We start from the raw sequence: 26416 nt of genomic DNA on the forward strand, positions 1-26416 counted from the left end.
TTTCTTCGTATAATCATACATTATTTATAACCCATCATCATATCACCTACAGTTAATTAAGAGTGATATTCACAGAGTTACTATTATTATGATATATACTTGGGCCAAAGTTGTTTGTGATCAGTCAGTAGTGTTCAGTGTTGTTCTGTGACTCGAAGAATGGGGTAGTGAACATTGTTCTCACAAAACCTTATAACATGTGCACTTCTTTTTGACTGAAGGTGGATTATTAAACTTGTTTTTCATACCTGGAGAGGTCTGCTCACCCTATGTGAATTAAATAAACTTCCAGAACTACAGGTGACAACAGGAAGTAATTCAAAATTCAAGGTGAGCAACAGGTTGGGGTTTTTTTCCTTATAATTATATACGGCAGCGTACCCATGCATGTTATTTGCCTGTCAATGTCCATGACAGCTGGTACTACCTCTATACTTCTTACCAGTGAAGATCCTAAATAATGTCATTATTAAATAACTAGTATAACTGCTTTTACTAAATTTTGGGTATGAAAGTAGCTTAATTTACTGTCCAAAAGGGAATAAAAAATTTATGTACCTGTTTTCTTTGGAGACGAGAGTAAGGAAAGTATATAGATGTGGTTTAACGTCTTTGATATTGACAGCAAGAGCCCCAATGGAGTACAAATAATTTTTTTGTAGTATACAGGTAATGTAATTTACACAATAAAATACTCTTAGGCACAAAGCCACTAACACGCGATGCAATGCAGTATAAAGTGATCTTTTATTGACAGTTTTGCCCACACTGGGGGAAACGCCCACTGTGTGGGCGAACTCTTCGATAATAATGTATGGCATACTGCATTTAGGGTTTTCTGTAACCCATCAATATTAAAGATGCCCAACATGTATTTCTTTTTTTTCGAGCAAGACTCGTGGTCTTCATATTAGTTCTCTTAAGTTTACATTTTAAAGCTGGCACCAATAGCTTGGTCGATCAAGGCAGTGAATGAGGCCTGGTAAAAATCCGGGCCGCGGGTGCGGTGGCCCCCAACTCCTGGCAATCAGATTATTATTACAGTTAAAACTAAGCGCAATGGTCCATACAGTTTACCACAATCAGAATTAGCAATTATGCGAAATTTTGGAAAAAAAAATAAGCAAAGTTTTCGACGCCTGAGCCTTTAATTTATATGTACTCTAAATTACTTCTATATACATAGTCTTAGCTAGATTATAACTAAATTGAGTTGCATGTTACGGGTCTTCAGAGATTAACATAGAAACTTAAGAAGAAAGTATGCGGTTTATGGGATGCTGTTGAGAATACGTATCGTCCATAAGGGATGATGCAGATGTGGTTGAGAGGGTGCCTTTGTTTTTCCTCTTTATTGATGGGGGACATGTTCGGTGGAAAGGGGCACTGAGCAGCAGTCTCCTTCGGCAAGAGTTTAGGGAACGTGTGAAGAAGTTTTATGACTTGTTAAAGGAAATGTTTCACTACGAGTGGCTTCTGTTCAAATACAAACCAAGAAGGGAGCATATATAGTGAGTAGAAACAGGTGACACGAAAAGAAATTTTAGTCAGCTGCAAGTACATCACGTGATGGAAAGTGGGGATCACGTGGTGTCACGTGACTGTTTTGGGTTGGTGTCGCCTAGACCTAATGGCTGTGTCAAAGTTGGGCAACAACTTCAAATTACCAAATTCTGTACCTTTGTGGAACTGTGTTTGAGGTAGCTATGTAGGAAGCTTTCCAGCATTTCCGTCTGGGCAGGTCATCTTTGTGGATGACTAGTTAGCAATAAATCACACTAGGTCTCTCGCGTTTGTGTTGTATGTTTGGGCCCTCTCTTATTCATAATTTACATTAATGACCTTGATGAAGAGATTACGAGTGACATGAGTAAGTTTGCTGATGATACAAAGATAGGCCGTATAATTCACTCTGAGGAGGATAGCAATGAACTCCAGGAGGATTTGGACAAATTAATGTCTTGGTCTGAAAAATGGCAGATGAAGTTCAGTGTGGATAAGTGTAAGGTACTAGCCCTTGGTAATGAAAATAACCCTCGAAGCTATAATCTAGGTGAAGTAGAGCTTGATCATACAGAATGTGAAAAAGACTTGGGAGTCATGGTAAGCAGAAATCTAAAGCCAAGACAGCAGTGCCTTAGTGCGCGCAACAAGGCCAACAGATTACTTGGATTTATCTCAAGAAGTATAAGTAACAGAAGTCCAAAAGTTATTTTACAGCTCTATACATCACTAGTGAGGCCTCATTTAGATTACGCTGCTCAGTTTTGGTCCCCTTACTACAGGATGGATATAGACATTAGAGAACATGCAGAGAAGAATGATTAAAATGATTTACTGTGTAAGGAACCTCCCGTATGAAGATAGACTTAAAGCCTTAAATCTCCACTCTCTGGAGAGGCGTAGAATGAGGGGAGATATCATTGAAGTGCGTAAGTGGATGACGGGCATAAACAAGGGAGATATTAATAAAGTACTGATGGTGTCGAACCAGGCAAGAACCAGAAATAATGGATTGAAGTTGGATAAATTTAGATTTAGAAAGGACATAGGTAAGTACTGGTTTTCTAAGAGAGTTGTAGATGCGTGGAACAAGTCTTCCCAGTGGGGTGATAAGAGGCTAGGACGGAAATATAAACACATATGCAGTATAATGTGATCCTTTATTGACTACGTTTCGCCCACACAGTGGGCTTTTTCAAGTCACAAACAGATCTACCTGGGGTGGAAGGGACGCGAGTATTTATAGTCAGGTTCAGAATGCTGAGGTCAGGTGGAGAATGCTGCATCTGATGATGTACCGAGTGGGGTTATAGAGTCTAAAATCTTGGGTAGCTTGGAAAGGAGATTGGATAAGTTTGTAAGCAGACCTTCTACAGTGTTCTTCCATTCCTGTGTTGATAAATTAGACACATGTGCAACTCTTGGGAATCTTTATTGAGGAAACGTTTCGCCACACAGTGGCTTCATCAGTCCATACAAAGGAGAATCTTGAAGAGCAGGGGGAGAATGAGGTAATCAGTCCCTCAGCCTTGAGTCGATGTGGTCAGTCCATCAATCTTGAATAGAATACGGCATATTCTATTCAAGATTGATGGACTGACCACATCGACTCAAGGTTGAGGGACTGATTACCTCATTCTCCTCCTGCTCTTCAAGATTCTCCTTTGTATGGACTGATGAAGCCACTGTGTAGCGAAACGTTTCCTCAATAAAGATTCCCAAGAGTTGCACATGTGTCTTAATTTATCAACATGTCGGTTCTTTGAACCATTCATCTACAAATTCCTGTGTTCTTATGTGGGATAGCGATGAAGAAGTTTCTTGGCAAGTGGTTCGGCTATGTTATAGAAGCCACTATTCTGGTTGAAGTTGTCGGATATAGAAACAGGTGATGATTCCAGGATTCTTCAGTACTGAGTGTTGTCTTCTGTGGCGATAAGTCTTGAGTTTATCAGGTTGTGTGAATTACGGTGTTGTACACAGGCATTCCTTGTGTCGTCAGACCTGCTTGCGTATTGGTGTTCAGAAATACGTGTTTGGAGGTCCCTTGATGTTTCGCCCACGTATAATTTGTTGCAGTCATTACAAGGGATTGTGTATACCCCTGCAGAGGGTGGAAGCTTGTCCTGTCTATCACTGGTAATGTCCTTGATGGTCGTGGTTGTGGAGGTAGATACTTGGAATGAGGTATTGGAAAAGATGTTGGAAACGTGTTTGGCAATGGAGTTGGTGGGGAGGACTATGTATCTCTTCTCGGCAGTGTCTTCTCGTCGTCTGCAGTCTCTGATGAAGTGACGAGGATAGTGGAGTTTAGAAAATACTTGTTCAATTATCGTGCATTCTTCTTCAAGAAACTCATTGCTGCAGATTCTGAGTGCATGCAGGAAGAAGCCTATAATTACAACACGTTTAGTTTTGGTGTCGTGGTGAGAGCAGAAGTGGAGAAGATCGTTTTGGTTGGTGGGTTTTCGATAGACTTTAAAACGAAGTTCGTGGTCAGCTTTGCATAGCAGAACATCAAGGAAAGGAAGAGTGTTGTCGACTTCTTCAAGCGTGAACTGGATTGAAGGCTCGACCTGGTTGAGCTTGTCTTGGAGAGCTTGAACGTTGAAGCGTTTAGGAGTTATGAGGAGAATGTCGTCAACATAACGGAGCCAGGTGACAGACGAAGGAATAATGGTGGAGAAACATTCGGCTTCTAGATGTTCCATGTATAGGTTCGCCAGGACCGCACTGAGTGGCGAACCCATGGGTAGTCCAAAAGTCTGCTGAAAGAGGTGATTTTCGAAAGAGAAACACGTAAAGCCAACACATAGTTCAACAAGGTCGATGAAATCGCTGGCTGGAATGGGAAGATCAAGTGAATCGTCAATTTTCCTGCGCAAGAGATCGATGGCTTGTGTAGTAGGTACTTTGGTGAATAGGGAAGTCACGTCAAGGCTGGAAAGTTTCTTGTTCCTGATGTTGATGTTACGAATGCGATTGAGAAGATCACCCGAGTGTTTGAGATGTGCTGGACTGATAGTGCCCAAGAGTTTAGAAAGGTGTTTTGCGAGAATTCTATAACATAGCTGAACTACTTGCCAAGAAACTTCTTCATCGCTATCCCACATAAGAACACAGGAATGGAAGAACACTGTAGAAGGTCTGCTCACAAACTTATCCAATCTCCTTTCCAAGCTACCCAAGATTTTAGACTCTATAACCCCACTCGGTATATCATCAGATGAAGCATTCTCCACCTAGATAAGATAAGATAAGATTTCGTTCGGATAACATTAGCATAACAAGATCAGTGCGTCATCGAGGACTGTCTAACTTATTTCCATTGGGGTCCTTAATCTTGTCTGCGACCCACACCAGTCGACTAACACCCAGGTACATTTGCTGCTAACAGGACTGTACGTATCAAATGTTTCCACTCGCCGTCCCCGGGCCCTTGTGTGAAGCCTTTAGCCACCAGACCACCAGCATTCTGAACCTGACTATAAATACTCGCGTCCCTTCCACCCCAGGTAGATCTGTTTGTGACTTGAAAAAGCCCACTGGGTTTCGCCTACACAGTAGGCTTCTTCAGTCGAGTACAGAAAAGTTGATAGAAGCAGAAGAGACTTGAAGACGATGTAATCAGTCCATCACCCTTAAAGTTTTGAGGTGGTCAGTCCCTCAGTCTGGAGAAGAGCATTGTTCCGTAGTCTGAAACAATATGGAGTTGAAGTGACAGGATGGAGCCTTACATAGCGCCAGGTGAGACGTAGGTCACTTTGTTTCAGACTACGGAACAATGCTCTTCTCCAGACTGAGGGACTGACCACCTCAAAACTTTAAGGGTGATGGACTGATTACATCGTCTTCAAGTCTCTTCTGCTTCTATCAACTTTTCTGTACTCGACTGAAGAAGCCTACTGTGTAGGCGAAACGTTTCGAAATAAAGATACCTAACTGTTGCATATGTGTCTTACCTGACAACCTGTCCGTATTTTATACCATTTTAATGTTCAATCTGTCAGACACTGCAACACAAGGGTATCTTGGTACAGACCTGAAATCAACTTCGACAACCTGTACTAGTGAGAACGGCTGGATTTGAGAGGGACCTGACCTCCCAAAGTGACCTACGTCTCACCTGGCGCTATATAAGGCTCCATCCTGTCACTTCAACTCCATATTGTTTCAGACTACGGAACAATGCTCTTCTCCAGACTGAGGGACTGACCACCTCAAAACTTTAAGGGTGATGGACTGATTACATCATCTTCAAGTCTCTTCTGCTTCTATCAACTTTTCTGTAATCGACTGAAGAAGCTTACTGTGTAGGCGAAACGTTTCGAAATAAAGATACCTAACTGTTGCATATGTGTCTTACCTACCCACATAATGAATGGACTTTTGTTGGGCGGTGGGAATGGAGGGGAGGGCGACTGAGCAAGTGAATGGAAGTAAATCATAAGATCTTGTGTCTTTGGGTGTGGGTGGAACGTTAGGATTAGGGTAGCCGAATAATCATGCAGATGGAGAGGGCTTTAAAGGTACGAGAGATTTTGTATATAAAAGACAGGGGGAGGCGGCGAGGGTCTTTTAGCATTCTAACCTTTCGCAGGAATTCCGTCCTTAACGCTTGCTATTCTACAGACGGCCATTATGGTTAATGCCACTTAATATACCCAGTTGGACATATTACGTGGCCTTTAACACAGCGTGTTTGATGCGCCAGGTATTTTTTTTTTTCGGTTGTCTGGGTGTAAATGGTTGCGAAAGGAAGGGTAGGCAAGGAGTTTAAAGACAGAATTGTTTCGACAAAGTAATAGCGGCATTGAGATTTACGTTGAAATTACCTTAGTAATTTGTAGTAATCGTATAATTTACTTTTAAACAATCATTTTAGCAGTTTTTTTTTTATAAAAACATGATTGAAAGATACCCAGAAACACCAAGTCACATACATGTTTATCTGTTGGTCATTTTCCAAAATATTAATGAGGAAGCGCTAAACTAGTGTCCTACCGTACTTAGGGGTGGGTAGTTTGTGAAATTATTACAAGAGTAAATTACCAGCAGGAGGCTTACAGGGCATTACCTGAATTATCACCTGCAAGTAATTTGGGCGAGATAAGTGGGACTTAGTGACAGTAGGTCACTGAACTAACTCCCTCGACTGCCCACTTCACCCCTCACAAAAAGCTAGACCTGACATTAAATTAATGTAATTATAATATTAAAACCAGCTACTCTGGTAGTTAAAGTTGTGGATTGTATATGATTAAGCTTGCTGGGTACACAAAAGAAATTGGTATTAACACTTACCATTTAATTACTGGAAGACAATACTGATGGAACACTAACCTTACCCTAGCAGCTAGAATTTACGATATATATATATATATATATATATATATATATATATATATATATATATATATATATATATATGTATATATACAGGAAAGTGGGTGCGGGAGGGAAGAGGAGCGATTGGTGGAATGATGATGTAAAGAGAGTAGTAAGGGAGAAAAAGTTAGCATATGAGAAGTTTTTACAAAGTAGAAGTGATGCAAGGAGGGAAGAGTATATGGAGAAAAAGAGAGAGGTTAAGAGAGTGGTGAAGCAATGTAAAAAGAGAGCAAATGAGAGAGTGGGTGAGATGTTATCAACAAATTTTGTTGAAAATAAGAAAAAGTTTTGGAGTGAGATTAACAAGTTAAGGAAGCCTAGAGAACAAATGGATTTGTCAGTTAAAAATAGGAGAGGAGAGTTATTAAATGGAGAGTTAGAGGTATTGGGAAGATGGAGGGAATATTTTGAGGAATTGTTAAATGTTGATGAAGATAGGGAAGCTGTGATTTCGTGTATAGAGCAAGGAGGAATAACATCTTGTAGGAGTGAGGAAGAGCCAGTTGTGAGTGTGGGGGAAGTTCGTGAGGCAGTAAGTGAAATGAAAGGGGGTAAGGCAGCCGGGATTGATGGGATAAAGATAGAAATGTTAAAAGCAGGTGGGGATATAGTTTTGGAGTGGTTGGTGCAATTATTTAATAAATGTATGGAAGAGGGTAAGGTACCTAGGGATTGGCAGAGAGCATGCATAGTTCCTTTGTATAAAGGCAAAGGGGACAAAAGAGAGTGCAAAAATTGTAGGGGGATAAGTCTGTTGAGTATACCTGGTAAAGTGTATGGTAGAGTTATTATTGAAAGAATTAAAAGTAAGACTGAGAATAGGATAGCAGATGAACAAGGAGGCTTTAGGAAAGGTAGGGGGTGTGTGGACCAGGTGTTTACAGTGAAACATATAAGTGAACAGTATTTAGATAAGGCCAAAGAGGTCTTCGTGGTATTTATGGATTTGGAAAAGGCGTATGACAGGGTGGATAGGGGGGCAATGTGGCAGATGTTGCAGGTGTATGGTGTAGGAGGTAGGTTACTGAAAGCAGTGAAGAGTTTTTACGAGGATAGTGAGGCTCAAGTTAGAGTACATAGGAAAGAGGGAAATTATTTCCCAGTAAAAGTAGGCCTTAGACAGGGATGTGTGATGTCACCGTGGTTGTTTAATATATTTATAGATGGGGTTGTAAGAGAAGTAAATGTGAGGGTCTTGACAAGAGGCGTGGAGTTAAAAGATAAGGAATCACACATAAAGTGGGAGTTGTCACAGTTGCTCTTTGCTGATGACACTATGCTCTTGGGAGATTCTGAAGAGAAGTTGCAGAGATTGGTGGATGAATTTGGTAGGGTGTGCAAAAGAAGAAAATTAAAAGTGAATACAGGAAAGAGTAAGGTTATGAGGATAACAAAAATATTAGGTGATGAAAGATTGGATATCAGATTGGAGGGAGAGAGTATGGAGGAGGTGAATGTATTCAGATATTTGGGAGTGGACGTGTCAGCGGATGGGTCTATGAAGGATGAGGTGAATCATAGAATTGATGAGGGGAAAAGGGTGAGTGGTGCACTTAGGAGTCTGTGGAGACAAAGAACTTTGTCCTTGGAGGCAAAGAGGGGAATGTATGAGAGTATAGTTTTACCAACACTCTTATATGGGTGTGAAGCATGGGTGATGAATGTTGCAGCGAGGAGAAGGCTGGAGGCAGTGGAGATGTCATGTCTGAGGGCAATGTGTGGTGTGAATATAATGCAGAGAATTCGTAGTTTGGAAGTTAGGAGGAGGTGCGGGATTACCAAAACTGTTGTCCACAGGGCTGAGGAAGGGTTGTTGAGGTGGTTCGGACATGTAGAGAGAATGGAGCGAAACAGAATGACTTCAAGAGTGTATCAGTCTGTAGTGGAAGGAAGGCGGGGTAGGGGTCGGCCTAGGAAAGGTTGGAGGGAGGGGGTAAAGGAGGTTTTGTGTGCGAGGGGCTTGGACTTCCAGCAGGCATGCGTGAGCGTGTTTGATAGGAGTGAATGGAGACGAATGGTTTTTAATACTTGACGTGCTGTTGGAGTGTGAGCAAAGTAACATTTATGAAGGGGTTCAGGGAAACCGGCAGGCCGGACTTGAGTCCTGGAGATGGGAAGTAGCAGTGCCTGCACTCTGAAGGAGGGGTGTTAATGTTGCAGTTTAAAAACTGTAGTGTAAAGCACCCTTCTGGCAAGACAGTGATGGAGTGAATGATGGTGAAAGTTTTTCTTTTTCGGGCCACCCTGCCTTGGTGGGAATCGGCCAGTGTGATAAAATATATATATATATATATATATATATATATATATATATATATATATATATATATATATATATATATATATATATATATATATATAAACAGCTGTAGAACCAGCAGTAGTATCTATAGCAGTAGAAACAACCAATGTACGAACATGGCAGGAGTCTATTCCTCCATGGACATAACCTACACACACATCATGTTGGTGATATCGTAGGGGTGGTAGCGGAGGGCCTGGCCGCTCTGTGGTCCTTGGTTTCTGTAATGATTTTTTTACCTAACTCTTTAAAGAATTTTAGAGCACACGTTCCCCATGCTCCAAGGGTCTCCTACCCTACTGGGACAAAGTTTTTTTTTATATATTTTATTAAAACCCGCACATACATATACATACATGGATAGGTACACAAAGAAAAAGATACAATATAGGTGGTAATAAACATTAACTCAGCCCGACACTACACCAGGTCATGAAGAAAAGACACCATGCATAACAGCACAAAAGCTAACCTAACAAGAAACCCACAAGCAAATACATCGGCAACTAGTACCAAGGGGTGAATCATGCCTCCTACACACTAACACCCTCCCCCCCAATGGAAAGGCATTCCAACTGCCCCATATATTTTGCATAACCACAGACCTGCACGTATTCACCGCTCATCTTCGTTAAGGTGAACAACCACCAACACTGACATTGTATGTATACACATTATACACACAGCTCACAGAAACAAAGCATACTTTTAAAAAAGTATTTAATTTCACAAATAGCGGCAACAAAGGCCAATCAAAGCACAATATGTTCGCGCTATGTACACCAATCAACAAAACCATGCTGTAAAATGTGACAAAAATGTACTTCGACTAGATGCTTCTCCACAAGAGGGGCATCTCGTCGCTATATACACACACACAAACACACACACACACACACACACACACACACACACACACACACACACACACACACACACACACACACACACACACACACACACACACACACACACACACACACACACACACACGTGAAGCAGTATCGCTAAATAGTGCTCCCAGGATTTAGCGTTCTAGTGGCTGTCCTAAGATATTATTAGCGGTCATCGTACGTGAGTGAATCAGTGAACATACCTACAAGAGTGTAATAGCTTTCAAGAGTGCGAATAATGTGATAGGATCAAGAATTTTACAATTTAAATTTGAATGAAATTTGAGTGAGGGAGGGTAGCAGTCAGCTATCAGGCTACTGGCCGCAGTGTTGACACAAAATATCCAAACAGTTAATTGGGTTAACGGTGTGATCTGAAATATTAACAAATACATATGTTGGTTGATTATAGCAGCAGTGTAGTGATAAGGTCATAAAAGAGTGATTAAGTAAATGCTGAAAGTAAGAAAAATTAGTCAATCCCCAGCTGTTGGTGTTGTGAATGTAGCTAACATCATCAGACTTGTTATGACCATAATACTGTACTAAAGAAAAAAGAGGGAATACCAAGTCTTAAAAGAAAAAGAAAATAAAAACTTGAATGCATGATAAAGTTCCTGAAGGAGTTACAAAATTGAAGGAGTTGATAGACGACCAGCAGGAACCTCCATTGTTGTGCAGACGACATCACTTGCCTATTTGTGGTTAATTTTGGTTAGTGTCTAAAGTCTCAAGTGTCTCGCCCTGCTGGTTGTATGCTATACCATCTCTCTCTCCCTATTTCAGTACCAGGAGATAGATAGTGGTTAGTAAATTATCTAAATATAGCCAGGTAAACTCCAGAAGAGTTGTGTAGCCTAGTGAACCCCCCCCCCGTTTTTCTGAGGGACAAGCTAGTAAACAAGTACGCACATACAAACACACGTGTGCACCCGTAATTATTGTTATAATAAACATTAGTATATAATAATAAGGAATTGAGTGAGAAAAAATAATCCTATAATCTTCAAAAAGTAAAGTAGCCTAGTGTGCGGAGATCTGGGCCGGAAGAGTACCGGTGAAACAACAACAATAACAAATAGTGTTAAAGTAACCCCCCCCTCTTTTTCAAAGAACGACAAGCTAGTAAACACACACACACACAAACACAAGTGTACGAAATTAATATTATATAGTATATATTAGTGCATATAATAAGGAATTGATTGTGAAAATTTTTTTATAATCTTCAAAAGAGTAGCGTAGCCTAGTGTGCGCACGCACAGTCACACCCACACACCCACACACACCCACACACACACCCACCCACACACCCCCCCACACACCCCCACACACACCCACACCCCCCCCCACACACCCCCCCACACACCCCACCCACCCACATACACCCACACACCCACACACACCCACACACCCACACACCCACCCACACACCCACCCACACACCCACCCACACACCCACCCACACACCCACCCACACAAACACACCCACCCACCTACACACACCCCACACACACCCACACCACACACACACCACACCTACACACCCACACCACCCACCCACACACCCACCCACACACCCACCCACACACCCACCCACACCCACCCACACCCCCCCCCCCCCCCACCCCTCCCCACACACACACGCAACACACACACAACACACACACACGCATTGCCAGACTCACACATACACTCCCCCCCCTCCCCCACCGACATCTCACTCCTTCACCTGATCCCTCCCCTCCCTCTTTCACCCTCCCCCTCCCCACCTCTCCCTCACCCACTTACCCACTTGCTTCACTCTCCTTCCCACTCCCCCTCCCCACTACTCTCCCATATAGCCACAGTTCCTCCTCTACCTCCCCCCCCCCACACTCTGACATATACAATACTAACCTAACATACAGAATTACATAGGTTTCCCACTCTGAGGCAATCAGGATAAAACAAAAATGGGTTGCCAGAGAGCAACAAGAAAACCCAAGGGACAGGAGGAGGAAACTGCAAAGGAAGATTGGGCAGCAGAGCTCACAAAAAGGGAACAAGAATGGGAAAAGAAACTAGAAGAACTTAGCATGAGAATGGAAGAGAGGATAGACATGGAAAGCAGGAAGTGGGAGGTGAAAGTCAAAGCAGCAGAGGCCAGGATACAGAGTTTAGAAGAGGAACTGGAAAATCTGAAACAGCCTAAAGAACTAAAGAACATTATGGGATTGACAACAGAGACCGCTACCTCAGCCACAAATAAGGGGACTGTAGGGAAAGGAGGAGCAAAACTGCATGTAGAAGCTCTATCAGTGGAGACTGTAGTAAATGAAAGAGCTAAGCTATATGTGGAGGCCCTAAAAGACCACAACAGAGCCCAGGGAAAGCCGAGATGGGGAAAATGACAGGCCACTGAGCCCATGTACAGTAGCTAGTGAAACTGAAGAAAGGAAAGCTGCAATGGAGGAAATCAAATTGAATGAGGGGATACACAGGGATATGCAGTGGGAGAATGAAAGGGTGAGGTCAGTCTTTGTGTATGGGCTACAGGAAGTTGAAGGGGAAACATATGAAGCAAGAAAACAAGGGGAAAAAAAAGAAATTGAAAGCATCATGAAAGTAATCGGAGAAGACGACATGACCCAGCTGGAAAATTTTCGGAGAATAGGGGGGTTTGTAAAAAAAAGAAACCGGCCAGTGAAAGTGACCTTCAAGGCAGAATCGACTCGGAACAGGATACTGCAGGAAAAAGCACGATTAAGGGACATGCCGGGATACAGGAAGGTGTATCTCGACCGCGACAGAACACAAGACGAAAGGCGGAAACTGAGAGAGATGGTACAAAGGCGAAAGGAGGAAAGAGAGGGGATGGAGAAGACAGACAGGAGATCCCAGACACAGGAAGAAGATCAAATACAACCTCCCTCACAGCTTCCTATAGAAGCCTCCCAACCAGGTCAACCCCAGTGCAGCCAAACACTCTAAACCACAACACCCATGCCATATCCAATGCCCCCACCCACTACATTACAAACTCCACCCCCACAGCAACCACCCATAGTTCCTTATCAGGTCTCCCACTTCCCCAACCCCAATACACCTCCCAGACCACAGTCTTAGAAAAGAAGTTGAAGGTATGGTATACAAATGCAGATGGAATAACAAATAAGTATGAGGAGTGGCACGAAAGAATCAAGGAGACATCCCCAGACATAATAGCACTCACAGAAACAAAACTCACCAGAATAATAACAGATTCAATCTTTCCACCCGGATATCAAATCTTCAGGAAAGACAGAGGGAGGAGAGGGGGAGGAGGAGTTGCACTGCTCATTAAAAGCCAGTGGGGTTTTGAGAAAATGGAAGGAATGGATGGCACGGGTGAAAGGGACTACTTAGTAGGAACAATCCAGTCTGAGGGACATAAGGTGATAATTGCAGTAATGTACAACCCACCACAGAACTGCAGGAGACCAAGAGAAGAATACGATGAGAGCAACAGAGCCATGGTCGACACACTAGCCGAGGTGGCCAGGAGAGCACACGTGGGGGGAGCAAAGTTACTAGTTATGGGTGATTTCAATCACAAGGAGATTGACTGGGAAAACCTGGAGCCCCATGGGGGTTCCGAAACATGGAGAGCCAAGATGATGGATGTAGTACTGGAAAACCTCATGCATCAACATGTTAGAGACACTACCAGAGAGAGAGGAGAAGATGAACCAGCAAGACTGGACCTTGTATTCACCTTGAGTAGTTCAGACATTGAGGATATCTTGTATGAAAGGCCCCTGGGAGCTAGTGATCATGTGGTTCTGTGCTTCGACTACATAGTTGAGCTCCAAGTGGAGAGAGTAGCAGGAATAGGATGGGAAAAACCAAACTACAAAAGGGGGAACTACTCAGGCATGAGGAACTTCCTTCAAAACATTCAGTGGGAGAGGGAACTGACAGGAAAACCAGTACAAGAAATGATGGACTATGTGGCAACAAAATGCGAGGAGGCAGAGGAGAGGTTTGTTCCCAAGGGAAACAGAAATAATGGGAAGAACAGAACGAGTCCTTGGTTCACCCAAAGGTGTAGGGAGGCAAAAACTAGGTGTACTAGAGAATGGAAAAGGTACAGAAGACAGAGAACTCAGGAAAATAAAGAGATTAGCCGAAGAGCCAGAAATGAATATGCACAGATAAGAAGGGAGGCTCAGCGACAATATGAAAATGACATAGCATCGAAAGTCAAGACTGACCCGAAGCTGTTGTACAGCCACATCAGGAGGAAAACAACAGTCAAGGACCAGGTAATCAGACTGAGGAAGGGTGATGGGGAATTCACAAGCAACGACCGAGAGGTATGTCAGGAGCTCAACACGAGATTTAAAGAAGTATTTACAGTGGAAACCAGTAGGACTCCAGGAAATCAGAACAGGGGGGTACACCAGCAAGTGCTGGATGAGGTACATATAACCAAGGAGGAAGTGAAGAAGCTGCTATGCGAACTTGACACCTCAAAGGCGGTGGGACCAGACAACATCTCTCCGTGGGTCCTTAAAGAGGGAGCAGAGATATTGTGTGTGCCATTAACAAAGATCTTCAACACATCATTTGAAACTGGGCAACTCCCTGAGGTATGGAATATGGCAAATGTAGTCCCAATTTTTAAAAAGGGAGACAGACATGAGGCACTAAACTACAGACCTGTATCACTAACGTGTATAGTATGCAAGGTCATGGAGAAGATCATCAGGAGGAGAGTGGTGGAGCACCTGGAAAGAAACAAGTGTATAATTGACAACCAGCATGGTTTCAGGGAAGGAAAATCCTGTGTCACAAACCTACTAGAGTTTTATGACAAGGTGACAGAAGTAAGACAAGAGAGAGAGGGGTGGATCGACTGCATTTTTTTGGACTGCAAAAAGGCCTTCGACACAGTTCCTCACAAGAGGTTACTGAAAAAGCTAGAAGATCAGGCACACATAACAGGAAAGGCACTGCAATGGATCAGAGAATACCTGACAGGGAGGCAACAACGAGTCATGGTACGTGACGAGGTGTCAGAGTGGGCGCTTGTGACAAGCGGGGTTCCACAGGGGTCAGTCCTAGGACCTGTGCTGTTCTTGGTATATGTGAACGACATAACGGAAGGGATAGACTCAGAAGTGTCCTTGTTTGCAGATGATGTGAAGTTAATGAGAAGAATCAAATCGGATGAGGATCAGGCAGGACTACAAAGAGACCTGGACAGGCTGCAAGCCTGGTCCAGCAACTGGCTCCTTGAGTTTAACCCTGCCAAATGCAAAGTCATGAAGATTGGGGAAGGGCAAAGAAGACCGCAGACACAATATAGTTTAGATGGCCAAAGACTGCAAACCTCACTCAAGGAAAAAGATCTGGGGGTGAGTATAACACCGAGCATATCTCCTGAGGTGCACATAAATCAGATAACTGCTGCAGCATACGGGCGCCTGGCAAACCTACGGATAGCGTTCCGATACCTCAGTAAGGAGTCGTTCAAGACCCTGTATACCATTTACATCAGGCCCATACTGGAGTATGCAGCACCAGTTTGGAATCCACACCTAGTCAAGCACGTCAAGAAATTAGAGAAAGTGCAAAGGTTTGCAACAAGACTAGTCCCAGAGCTACGGGGATTGTCCTACGAAGAAAGGTTGAGGGAAATCGGCCTGACGACACTGGAGGCCAGGAGGGTCAGGGGAGACATGATAACGACATATAAAATACTGCGCGGAATAGACAAGGTGGACAAAGACAGGATGTTCCAGAGATGGGACACAGACACAAGAGGTCACAATTGGAAGTTGAAGACTCAGATGAATCAAAGGGATGTTAGGAAGTATTTCTTCAGTCATAGAGTAGTCAAGTCATGGAATAGTCTAGAAAGTGAAGTAGTGGAGGCGGGAACCATACATAGTTTTAAGGCGAGGTATGATAAAGCTCATGTAGCAGGGAGAGAGAGGACCTAGTAGCAATCAGTGAAGAGGCGGGGCCAGGAGCTATGACTCGACCCCTGCAACCACAAATAGGTGAGTACAAATAGGTGAGTACACACACACACACACACACACACACACACACATATATATATATATATACATCATATACATATATAATATATATATATACACTATATATATATATATATATATATATATATATATATATATATATTATATATATATGCACCCATACATACATATACACATACATCCATACACATACATACAATTGTATATATCACCATTACCGATGATAAAAGCATCTCACACATATACAGGTTTTCCATATTTTATTAAACATCTCATACAGTTTACATGAGTCCTTACACCTGGTCACATTATTCAAGGATATAAAATAAAGAACATAATCTCTCATACCCTTTCCCCAGAATAAGCAATAACCACATTAAATAAACACACTACAAACTGTAGCAGGACCTATACCCCATCCCCAATACCCTAACAACCTACACACCGTTATACACTATATCTTTTTGTTTTAAACATATACAGTGGAACTTCAGATATCGAACTTAATCTGTTCCAAGAGTTAGCTCTAAATTCGAAAAGTCTGAAAAGCGAAGCAATATTTCCCATAAGAAATAATGGAAATACAATTAATCCGTTCCAGAAACCCAAAAATATTCACAAAAAAATACATTTTATAGAGATTAATTATAGTTTTACATACACACAACAAATATAGTGTTCAATTATGTATTAATAAATTTAAATAAACATATAAAATAACATTTTACTTACCTTTATTGAAGATTGGTGATGGCATCTCGAAGATAGGGAGGAGAGAGGGAGTTGGGGTTAGTGTTTGGAAGGAGAATCCCCCTCCATGAGGACTTAAGGTATCAAAGCCCTCTCTGGGGTTACTTCCCTTCTCTGTCTTTTAATGCCACTAGGACCAGCTTGAGTCACTGGACCCCTGTCTCACAAAATAACTGTCCACAGTCCTGTTTCTGGTGCCTCTTTAAGATTTCCCTAAAATGGGACATGGTTCTGTCAGTGAACTTGTTGCAAAGATGGCTTGTTTCAGCTTGCTCAGGGTGGCACTTCTCCAAAAACATTTGGACATCATTCCACTTGGACATCATTCCACTTCTGTATTATTTCCTTCACATCTATGGTGTTTCTCACTTTCTTTACCACAGGGGTACCACTAGCAAGTTTCTTTGCTCCTATTGTAGCTTATTTCACAGTCCCACAAGCACTAAACACAATGAAACAATCATAAAATGTTTGAAAGAGTGTGCAGGTTAGTGTTCACTCAAGCATCAACAAAACTAGACTGGCTCACAGCACCTGCGTGGGGATGCAGACAGAGCGGGCTGCTGGACAGGTCCGGTACCCGGCGGTTCGAAAATAGGGGCGAGTTCGATAATAGGGACAAAGTTGGTTAAAAAAAAGAGTTCTATTTTCGAAGAGTTCGATAAGCGATACGTTCGAAATTTGAGGTTCCACTGCAATAGGTTTGTCCACACACACACACACACACACACACACACACACACACACACACACACACACACACCAACCCCCCCCAGGAGAGACCAGCCCACCGTATCCCCTGAGAGACCCCTCCCTCCCTTACATGGACAAAGTTATAGCAAGGTGGCAGCCCTCCGCATTTTGTCGATCTTTTGGGTCTCCCTGAAACTGGCTGCTCCACCCCCTTCAGCTTCTGAGTATGGCAAGTAGGTGTCGGCCAACATAGAGGCACAGGTGTAGTCCCATTCATTCTGCTTGCCATCCTTCCAGGCTAGCATGGTGACTGCATCTGGACGCTTATGTCTTCCATCAGAGTACTTGGGGTTCCCGTTCAGTTGGGCATACTTCCCTTCTGATGTGTGACATACTTCCCTTCTGATGTGTGACATACTTCCCTTCTGATGTGTGACATACTTCCCTTCTGATGTGTGACATGCTTCCCTTCTGGTGTGTCAGACGAGACCTTGTAGTCCGAATTGATCAGCTGACTCCCCTGCCGCAAATACATCTATGTTCGATGAATATGGCCCCTCAAGGGAGGTTCATTGACGTTGGTGAGGGGCTCTTGATCTAGGGAATTGGATCTGTGCTCCGGTTCCCTGAATTGAACCTGAATACTTTCCATCCCCCACAGGCGCTGTATAATCCTATGGGTTTAGCGCTTCCCTGTGATTATAATAATAATAATAATAATAATAATAATAATAATCGATGAATATGGGTGCGGCTAGGCGAAGAGCAACATTAATCCGAATAGCCTGTGGGTCGAATCGAGTGCCATGGAGGATTGGGAACACCTAAAAGGAAACCTGAATGTGGTGCTTTCACCGTTAGGAGACGAGTTTTGTCCTTTCCGGAAGCGTTGTTGAGCACTGTATTGGCGATTTTTTCCATGATCGGTTTGTTCCAGTGGGACTGTTTATGCTCTTTGGGAGGAGCTGGTCTGCTTAAAGAGTCTGCAAGGGTGTCCCATTACCTGGCTTCTTCGATGAATTTGGGGTCTTGAGCACTTACAGTACCTCTCAAATGTTTGGTGACAATCTCCTTTACTAGTTCAATGGAAACCATACCCGAGGACAGAAATGCAGGTAATGCTACTTGCGTTGCCTTGCGCACCCTTATACCTCCCAGTCGCACTGGAAGAGTTGCTTGATCCCATTGGTGATCTTCCAGTGACAGATTCAGTGTCTTATTGACTAGGAGTGCGTTATATTCACTGAGTGTTGGGTTGTCAAAAGAGGGTGCACACTTCAAGAAGTTAGTCTTTGTGGGGTGGTAGAAGACTAGTGCTCACGTGGATTCTAGGAGAGATCTCTAGACTCATCTTAGGAGACATTTCACCTCTCCGAGTCTAAGGGACTTCATATATTGCACTAGAGGTACAATATAAAAGAGAAGTCGAGAAAGGAATAAAGGAAGCCAAAAGGGAAAATTAAAAAGGCTACGAGGGAATCAAAGCCCAACCCATAAGGTTTCTTTAAGGTGCATAGGAACAAGATAAGGGAAAGTGGAAAGTGGCTCACTTAAATGCTTCCTGATAGTGACAGAGAAAAGCGTACTGTTTTTAGCATTTATTTCCTCTGTTTTACTAGGTGTGTGAGAAAGTACTGGTATCGGCGGGTATATCGGCCAATTTTATGGTATCATAAAACCATGTATCTCTCCCGCCTGCGTTCCAGGGAATACAGGTTTAGGAACCTCAAGCGCTCCCAGTAATTGAGGTGTTTTATCTCCGTTATGCGCGCCGTGAAGGTTCTCTGTACATTTTCTAGGTCAGCAATTTCACCTTTCAAGGCAGGTGAAATTGCTGACCTAGAAAATGTACAGAGAACCTTCACGGCGCGCATAACGGGGATAAAAGACCTCAATTACTGGGAGCGCTTGAGGTTCCTAAACCTGTATTCCCTGGAACGCAGGAGGGAGAGATACATGATTATATACACCTGGAAAATCCTAGAGGGACTAATACCGAACTTGCACACGAAAATCACTCACTACGAAAGCAAAAGACTTGGCAGACGATGCACCATCCCCCCAATGAAAAGCAGGGGTGTCACTAGCACGTTAAGAGACCATACAATAAGTGTCAGGGGCCCGAGACTGTTCAACAGCCTCCCAGCATACATAAGGGGGATTACCAACAGACCCCTGGCAGTCTTCAAGCTGGCACTGGACAAGCACCTAAAGTCGGTTCCTGACCAGCCGGGCTGTGGCTCGTACGTTGGTTTGCGTGCAGCCAGCAGCAACAGCCTGGTTGATCAGGCTCTGATCCACCAGGAGGCCTGGTCACAGACCGGGCCGCGGGGGCGTTGACCCCCGGAACTCTCTCCAGGTAAACTCCAGGTATCAGTATCAGAAAAATTAAGTTCACGTTAGCAAAACTTTAAAGCTAAAATGACAGTGCAGAAGTGTTTGCAATAAAGCTAATAGGATTCTTGGCTTCCTATCAAGAAGTATAAATAATAGTAGTCCTAAGGTTATATTTCAGCTTTATATATATATATATACATTATATATATATATATATATATATATATATATATATATATATATATATATATATATATATATATATATATATATATATATATATATATATATATATATATATAGGGAGGTACCACCTCTATAACTGGAATGGTGACCCTCATCCTCAGAGAAGACAATAAACGCACCTCAGGGAAAACTCAAGGTTCTCCCTGGAGTTATTTGAATATTTTCTTCTCCTACCACCCCTATATTTTATATTTTATGGGAATATATATATATATATATATATATATATATATATATATATATATATATATATATATATATATATATATATATATATATATATATATATATATATATCACACTGGCCGATTCCCACCAAGGCAGGGTGGCCCGAAAAAGAAAAACTTTCACCATCATTCACTCCATCACTGTCTTGCCAGAAGGGTGCTTTACACTACAGTTTTTAAACTGCAACATTAACACCCCTCCTTCAACAAACCGGCCGTATCCCACCAAGGCAGAGTGGCCCAAAAATAAAAACGAAAGTGTGTCTTTTTAAATTTAGTAATTTATATATATATATATATATATATATATATATATATATATATATATATATATATATATATATATATATATATATATATATATATATATATATATATATATATATAAATTTAGTAATTTATATATATATATATATATATATATATATATATATATATATATATATATATATATATATATACATATATATGCAATGCAATAAGATCACAGTAAACAGGTGATTTCAGAATATGCAAAACAACCACTGTGAAAGAATAGAGAAATTCCAAGGGCTTTCGTGACTACTCGCATTATCAAGGATAATGTGAGTAGTCACGAAAGCGCTTGGAATTTCTCTATTCTTTCACAGTGGTTGTTTTGCATATATATATATATATATATATATATATATATATATATATATATATATATATATATATATATATATATATATATATATATATATATATATATATAATCTTTGATAAGGCTTTAGATTATGCTGCTCAGTTCGGGTCTCCATGTTACAGAATGAACACAAAGGCACTGGAAAATATACAGAGAAGTTTATCTCACGTTTCAGAAATCTTTCCTGTGAGGATAGGCTAAAGGCGCTGAATGTGTATCTGGTAAGATTTAGAATTAGGAAGAGATGTGAATGAAGTGTGCAAATGGAAAACCGGAATAAATAAAGGGGATGTAAATAACGTGCTAAAGATATCTAACCAAGATAGGATTTGCAGAATTAGATTCCAGCTGGACAAATTTGGATTTAGAAAGGATATGGGAAGGTACTGGTTTGGCAGTAGAGTTGTAAATTTGTTGAACAACTTCCCAGGAAGCCTCAATGGGGCGAGAACTTTGGGTAACTTTAAATATACGTTGGACATGTATATGAGTGGATGTAAGTTGGACCTGCCTAGCATGGGCCAATAGGTCTGCAGTGTTCCTGCATTCGTATGCCTTTACGCCAGGGTTTTGAAAGTGTTCCGGCTATTCATGAGACCGTTTCTGTATATTGTGGATAAAGCACATATATCTTACTCTCAGTAACATGCTGGCGGGTAATCCTGTCCCTCACTCTGCGTTTTCCTGTAGACTGAGGATAGAGCACATACAGTTTACCCTCGTAAGATATAACCATACACAGAGGTGTGTGTGTGTGTTTTAGGATATGTACACTGAGTTTACTGTAATCCAATGCAGATTCTGAGTATAAGATAGGCATCAAGCTCAATAAGCAAATAGCTACTTACCCTAGTGACCTTACCCCATAGTAGCCTAACTGTGGTGTGTAGCTGACTGTGGCACGTAACTTACCCACCCCCCTCGGTTATAACCTTGTAGATTCAAATATTTGTGTACTTACGAGGTACCTACCGAGACTTCACGGAAGTTATTGTCGACTCTTTGAGTTTAGTAAATTAAATGTGTTTAATAAATTGGCACAAAAGATTTTAGCTGGTGGTTGTATTTAATGGTGTGTCTGGTGGCTGTGTGACTGAAATTAATCAGTGGCATGTTTTTAATTAATAGTTGATGATATTATTAGTAATATATTTTTAATCAGAGGGAGACTCATTATATTAGTGGTAATTTTTTAATTATTGGAATGCTTTTTAATTAGTGTTTTTAATTAGAATTAGTGGTATGATATAATTATTTGTATGTTTTTATTGTGTTGCGAGTGTTGTTGTGTGAGAGCCATTGTACAGACGTGTGTGTGTTGTCAGTGTTGTTGTGTGAGTTATCATGCAGATGTGTGTGTGTTGCTGTGTGAAAGTTATCGTACAGAGCGTTGAATCACCTTCTGTTAGCTCCCAGCCCTCTTTAAATCCAATTATTTATTTCTTTCTCACTCATCTACTTGTTCATTCTACCACTTACCAGCCTAATCACCCGAGCAGTTGTGCCACCTACCCACCTGTTACTGAGGTGGGGAGGCGGGTGAGTAGCGGTGCAGGTGGGGAGACATGCAGCATGTGTGTGTTTAAAGAGTGTGGAGGCGGGGAATATCATCGGCAGCAAACATGGTTGTGCCATAGCCATAACCACCCACCTGAGACACGCACAGTAAACATGGTTGTGAGAATAATGGTGGCCCCTTCCCTGGCTGGCGTCCGTCTCTGCCCGCCGTACATGGTTGTGGAGATGATGATGGTTTATTCTCTGCTGTCTCTGTCTGCCATAACCGCCCACCTGAGTCACAGTAGTGTCTGGGTTATCAGTGTAGCGGTGACTGAGGGCAAGCTTGGAGAGGTCACACACCATGCAACATGAGAAGGGAGAAGAGGAAAGAAGGGAGGAGCAGGGAAGAAAGGGGAGGGTAAATGAACGGGGCATCACATAATCAAGATCCGCTTCAAGGATTTTCCCTGACGAATACATTAGCAACAGGGAGAGAGAGAGAGAGAGAGAGAGGAAGAGTGGGAGAGATAGAAGAAAAAAAAATATGATAGGCTTGGAGAAGGGAGGAAATCCGAGTTAAAAATAAAACCTAAAAGGTTCTTGGACTTCATAAGAACACGCCAAGGAAGAGATACACAAATAACCCGCACATAGAAGAGAGGAGCTTACGACGACGTTTCGGTCTGACTCTTCTATGTGCGGGTTATTTGTTTATCGTTCCAGTCACGGTATTGTGCCTTTTTTTTATTCTAGGAAGAGAGTGAGAGGAAGGTCTGTGTCTGTCCTGGTAGTGAGGATGGAATAGGGTCTACTGCAGTAATATCTTTATTTCTGCAAGTACATGTACAAGCTATACAGGCCGAGCTGGTATCAATGACATACTACTGTACAGAAAGCCGCTTGTTATGCAGAGCATTTCGGGCAAATTAGGTCAATTTTGTCCCAGGATGCGACCCACACCAGTCGACTAACACCCAGGTATTCATTTTTACTAATGAGTGAACAGGGACAACCGGTGTAAGGAAACACGCCCAATGATTCCACCCTTTGCCGGAAATCGAACCCGGACCCTCACCGTGTGAAGCGAGAGCTTTAGCTTGAGCTAGTCCCACCAAATGGCAGTTTCACTAATGCATAAATTAAATTAAATCTAATGAATTTTATTCTAAAGGCTTGGCATAGAGAATAAAATTCAGCACGTTAAGAAAGCTGCACGGTGGAGGGTGTCTTAATTCCTCTAGACTTCTTAGTCTGCCCCGAGGGATGAGTATGGCAAGTGCTACTCATCCAGTGAGTCAGCATGTCACCATATACACAGTAAATTTTAGTCTAAATAGTTGGCATTCTTAGTGGTATCCACTCCACCTTTAACTGTTACATCATACAAGTATTATAAATATCTTCATATACATGTATTAATACCTTTACAAGTATCCTCATCAACCGGTATCACTACCGTTACATGATCGTTCTCTATTTGCTGACAAGTTAATTACAACTTGCTTATATTGTTTACAACGGTTTGTAGTATTAATTTTTATATTATTGGACTCTGCTACATTTTAGGATGTAGTGCCGGAGTGTGTTTATCCACATTTCCATTGACTTTACGTTGTCTTACAGCTGTCTTTCTTGCAAATGCTACACTAAAATGGAAAAAAAATGTTTTTAGAAAGCAAGTCACAGACAAAAACAAAATCATAGAAAACAAATCACAGTACAGTATGTGCAGGAAAGACCCCACGTGTGGTGAGCCTTCAGGTGGGTACAAGCGAAGAGCCAGAGCCTAACCCAACTGCTGGGTCAGCGAGTGCTCAATGACTACCAGCAGACTATAGGAAGATGGAGAGGGATAAAACGCTCTTAACGCCTCCTACCCACTACTCTCAAATCAGTCAAACCGCATGGGTTGGTAAGACACACAAACCCAATATCCTGCTCCAACTCATCACGTCAGGAATCGATAGTGTCCCAAACAGGTACCTGTAGTGCCACACACTCAATCATGTCACACAGTCGTCTTGGGTAGCACCTTGATCGACAATTACCTATGCTTGATGGGAGCCAGCAGCAGTAGCAGCATCCCATCAGTGATGCAAAACACTCATAGTCCGCTGATTAATAATAATACTCTCGAGATGTGAACGAGCGAAAAGGGTCGTGAGGAAATGTAACTGAATGAGAGAGCGAGGGAGAGAGAGCGAGCGAGGGAGAGAGAGCGAGGGAGAGAGGAGGTGGGAGAGAGGGAATAATTCAGTTAAACAGTTAACCATTTTAATATGTTTGCCATTATAAAAGGAAACTTTATAAAAGGAGTTTCGCTTGAAAAAGGAATGTTGTCATTTATGTTGGTCGTTACAAACATAAGTAAGCGATGGCCAAGATGGGTTGAAAGCCAGGGAAAGCCAATCAACCGGGTTTGGTGAAATATTTTGGGTGAATTTGTTTTAAAGTGGCGTGCATAAGATAATATGAGAAAACACTGCAAACCGTATCAAGACTCAAGAGAAACGATAGGTTCACCTCTGTGCGAAACGTCGTACAAAATAAGTTTGCTCTGGGCTACGTGTACAAATACCTTAGTGAAGTGATGATGTGGTCTGGTTGCACCAACACTTCAATAATTTAAACTTGCGTTGTTAATGTTTGACTTGTGCATGTTATATCAAAGAGAGAGAGAGAGTGTGTGTGTGTGTGAGAGAGAGAGAGAGAGAGAGAGAGAAGACTAATTAAATTAACTATTTTAATGTGCATGTCATTATAACAGGAATGGTATGTGAAAACCGACAATTAGATTAAATAAATATGTAAGAGAAATGAAATCACCCACTTAAAAAAAAATTATTTTTACAAATTAGCAGAAAATTTTATTGGAAATATGGTTCTCGGCGCTTATAGGAAGAACATTAAGTAGTACCAGATGTTTGTAACACAGCTACACAACAAGTTACTACGTAGAGCTTCATTAATCTGATAAAATACGCAGAGCGATACTTCGTCACACTAAAAGCTTGCTAATTAACCGTATCTTTTCTTAATTATTGTCGACAATACGCATTTGTGTCCATCCAGAGTCATGTTTGATCACAAGGACCATATTACGAGAGAGGGCCATGTAAGTAAGAACTTTGTGGTGGTGATTGCCAGGATGGTGGCACTCAACATTGATGATGCTTGGATCAGTAATATCACCAGGCCTGCAGAGCACTCTCGTGGGTGCACTCAACATTGATGATGCTTGGATCAGTAATATCACCAGGCCTGCAGAGCACTCTCGTGGGTGCACTCAACATTGATGATGCTTGGATCAGTAATATCACCAGGCCTGCAGAGCACTCTCGTGGGTGCACTCAACATTGATGATGCTTGGATCAATAATATCACCAGGCCTGCAGAGCACTCTCGTGGGTGCACTCAACATTAATGATGCTTAGATTAATAATATCACCATGCCTGCAGAGCACTCTCGTGGGTGCACTCAACATTGATGATGCTTGGATCAATAATATCACCAGGCCTGCAGAGCACTCTAGTGGGTGCACTCAACATTAATGATGCTTAGATCAATAATATCACCAGGCCTGCAGAGCACTCTCGTGGGTGCACTCAACATTGATGGTGCACAGATCAGTTAGATCGATCACGCCTGTACAAGACACACTGGCGGGATTCCTTTCTTCTATTAGCTGTGACGATCCTTGTGGCTGCCTCATCCCACTCTAGTTTCCATCACTCACATCTCTCCTCTAACCCACTCCACCGTCCCACACTCCCTCTTATGTCATCTCCATTCCGTCTTCCCTCTGATTTCTTCTCCCTCTCCATCTTCTCTTACCCCCTGTCATGTTTCCTCTCCCACCATCCATCTCTCACTC

General features: G+C 42.1%; 1 protein-coding gene across 2 annotated transcripts in view; it reads left to right on the forward strand.

Annotated features, from left to right (window-relative positions):
• The first annotated feature begins 127 nt into the window (after positions 1-127).
• Positions 128-26416, forward strand: part of LOC138854186 (uncharacterized) — a 581412-nt gene continuing 555123 nt past the window's right edge. For both annotated transcript variants that reach the window (XM_070095873.1, XM_070095871.1), the window contains exon 1: positions 128-330. The gene's annotated coding sequence lies outside the window, so the exon portion shown is untranslated. The remainder of the gene's footprint in view (positions 331-26416) is intronic.

The sequence above is a fragment of the Cherax quadricarinatus genome, chromosome 51, assembly GCF_038502225.1.
Source record: "Cherax quadricarinatus isolate ZL_2023a chromosome 51, ASM3850222v1, whole genome shotgun sequence".
Lineage (NCBI taxonomy): Eukaryota > Metazoa > Arthropoda > Malacostraca > Decapoda > Parastacidae > Cherax > Cherax quadricarinatus.